General features: G+C 32.8%; 1 long non-coding RNA gene across 1 annotated transcript; it reads left to right on the top strand.

Moving 5' to 3' along the window:
* Nucleotides 1-289: 289 nt before the first annotated feature.
* On the top strand, nt 290-1,473 carry LOC149567033 (uncharacterized). Its single transcript, XR_016361600.1, has 3 exons — nt 290-510; nt 976-1,136; nt 1,254-1,473. It is a non-coding gene; the product is annotated as an uncharacterized LOC149567033 (long non-coding RNA).
* Nucleotides 1,474-3,250: the final 1,777 nt, after the last annotated feature.

The raw sequence follows: 3,250 nt of genomic DNA, 5'->3' as shown, positions 1-3,250 counted from the left end.
CATATAGAACAACTTTCTTATATGCTATAATCCATTTTGATGATGATCTCAAATGTTGAAACAAATACACAATTGAATCTAGAAATATACACTCCAATTATATGACATGTGAAGAAGATTAATTTTAATAAAATCTACTGAGAAAACAATTGGAGCAGAAAACTATCTACATATTCTTTTTCATGTCAAAATATGAAATAAAGAAATTTATTATGAACTAAAATGTTCAAACTTGTTACAAATTATATATATATATATAGGTAATGACTTGAACCTCTTTTCTCATGAAGCGTAGACAACCTAATAGGGGTTTCGAGCAGCCTCAGAAACTTCTGTAAAGCTGCCCTCATATTTGCAATAAACTCATTTCCAGGTCAATTTTTTCTAGCTTACAGGTCTGTTTTGGAAGTGTCGGCTCATTGCAAATTTGAGGGTTGCTTTCATTAAGATTTCTCAGTTCCAAATCTTAATTCCAGAAGCAACGTTTCCAGGCGGACGCTCTATCCACAGGTATTTGAGCAGCATTCTTTCTTGATGTTGTGAGATCTATTTGACGGTCGACATTTCTGTTTTTGGTTCCGACAATGGATTCATATTTGTTAAAGATTTTCTTTCTTCTGTTGGCTAGGGTTTCAATGTAGCATTGATTTTTATTCCTCTACACGATTTTGTGTTTCGCAAAGTACTTTTTCAGTTCACATATTTCATTAGGGCAGTAGTTTTTAATCGTTATATCAAAAGTTTCAGTGGTATTTCTAATGGCACGGGCTATTCAGAACTTCTTTCAGATCTAGCGATTTTTTCAATTTTTATTTATTAAAATCTATTATATTTTTAATTTTTTAAATTTTAATCAAAGATGCATTTTGTTTGGAAGATAGTCACATCCTAGATCTGTTTTATTTTTTGAGTGAAGGTTTTGAGACAGCCAGCGACATGTGCATGGCTATTTAACTCGTTATCTTGTTACATCAGGCACAGATTATTTCGGCGACATTTTATTTATTTATTTTCTGAGTGAAGGTTTTGCGACAGCCAGCGACATGTGCATGGCTATTTAACTCGTTATCTTGATACATCAGGCACAAATTATTTCGGCGACATTTTATTTATTTGGAATTGCACGGCTGGTCGAGGTACTTTATCTTTTTCTCCAATTAGGGCTGGTTTTCATGGTATTCGAATTTTTGGCATGACCCAATTTTTTAATTTTCTGTTGACATTTGCTCCGTGCCTGTTGATGTTTTTTCCAGGCATTAATATTTTTTTGGTTGGAGTTTCAGCTTTTCTGGCTTCCGATAATCAGTGGCGATTGGTATTTGTTTGCTGCGATTATATCAACCGGCAATTAGTGTTTTCTTATTAAGTTATTTAGGCTTGGATGCTTTATGAAAGATAGTTGAATTTGTTTTTAAATTTAATTGTATAAATCACATTATGAAAGCTATTATCAAAAAGTTAAAAACCTATAAATCTTTAGTCGAAATATTTTCTCATAATGTTTTTTTAAAAATTTATCTATGAAATTTTTGATATATTATTTTTAAATTACCTTTTAAACCTTTTTAAATTTACGGTGGGCTTTTCTTTGCACATCCTTTTTCTTTTTTACATTTTGATGATGTTTTCTGCTCTGTATACTACATGGCCAGGTAGTTTGAGTATTTTGGGGGTTTTGGTTGATGATGTTAATGTTTTCTTGGTGTCACTTTGGAATTAGTTATCTAGTATTTTAAACCTTTAATTCATGATGGGCTTTTCTTTGCACATCTTTTTTCTTTTTCACATTTTGATGATGTTTTTTGCTCTGGATACTACATGGCTAGGTAGTTTCAGTATTTTGGGAGGTTTCAGTTGATGATGTTAATGTTTTCTTGGTGTCACTTTGAAATTAGTTATCTGGTATTTATTATTTTTTACTAGGTGGATGCAATAGCTGGTTATTCATGCATTTCGATGAGGCCAATTACTTATCATATAGACACTCTTTTCAAGAGGTGACCTTCCATCTTTTTGATTAGTATTTTTCTGGATTTTTAACACCTCTATTATTTACTTGCTTCTTTGCATTTGTTAAGGAATTTCATTGATTCATTTGGGCAAATTCATGTGCCAATTCACGTGCCTTATGTATCTTCAACTATTAGTTGTTTTTTTCGTTTTTTCTTTGTTTGTTATTTTCTTGATCTTGATCATTATTTGGGTTTATCATTTAAGAAGACATTTTTCTTTAAAACATAATTTTGAAAGCTTCTTATTCTTTGATGTCTCTCTCTGGAGATGAGTTTGAGTTTTCTTTCAATGAAGTTTTTGCCTTTTTTTTGATAAATAACATAAATTAATAGTTCCTTACCATAATGACGTAGAGTTAAGAATGACTCTAGATGGAAGAGGGTTCACCGTATATCCACCACATTGAATAGAAAATCTGCTGATTTTTTTAAGGAGCATTCAAAGAGAAGCAGTCTAATGAATCTTTGAATGTGAATCACCTTTAAAAAAATTAGCTCCTAAAAATAAGGAAGCTGGTAGTCCCATAAACTTTAAAATGAAGCTACTTAATTTTTTAATTTATGATAACATTATTTTAAATATAAAAAAATCTTTTTCTTCCTAATTTTGGGGGGATTATTTTTGTTTTTGGTGGGAAAATGAAAATAGGTTATTGACAAGTAGTAAAATTCTCTCCTAAACTGGCCCCTGGCCCCACCCCCTTTTCATCTGCTCAAAATGAAAAAGCTAAAAAGTAGGGGCTCCTATAAAGTAGGAAAAGATTCTAATTAAAACTTTAGCCCCCAAAAAATAAATCTATGTGACCTCCAGCTCCCCAAAAATAGAGCCCAGGCTCCTCCATGGGACCCCTGCCTTACTGGAGCAAGGACTTGGTCATATGCTGAATGAATGTCCCAAAGAAATTGGTATGGGTAGACCTCCATATAGTCAGAAATTTTGAATGATTGTAATTCACTACTTATGGAGAGTGGGATAGCCAGAAAACAACAAATTTTCCATGTCAAAGGTTTTGGGTGAAGGAAGAACCTAACTATGAGAGTTACGGCATATGTAAGATGATTGGTGGAAAACCAATTCTATGTATCTGATCATGGGTACTGCATAATCCCAAAAAATAGAGTCCAAGCCCCTCCACGGGACCCCTGTCTTACTGGAGCAAGGACTTGGTCATATGCTGAATGAATGTCCCAAAGAAATTGGTATGGGTAGACCTCCATATAGTCAGAAATCTTGAATT

The sequence above is a fragment of the Cupressus sempervirens genome, chromosome 3 (genome assembly GCF_028749045.1).
Source record: "Cupressus sempervirens isolate cs-2001-9-10 chromosome 3, ASM2874904v1, whole genome shotgun sequence".
Taxonomy (NCBI): domain Eukaryota; kingdom Viridiplantae; phylum Streptophyta; class Pinopsida; order Cupressales; family Cupressaceae; genus Cupressus; species Cupressus sempervirens.
This window is presented reverse-complemented; position numbering and strand designations above follow the sequence as displayed.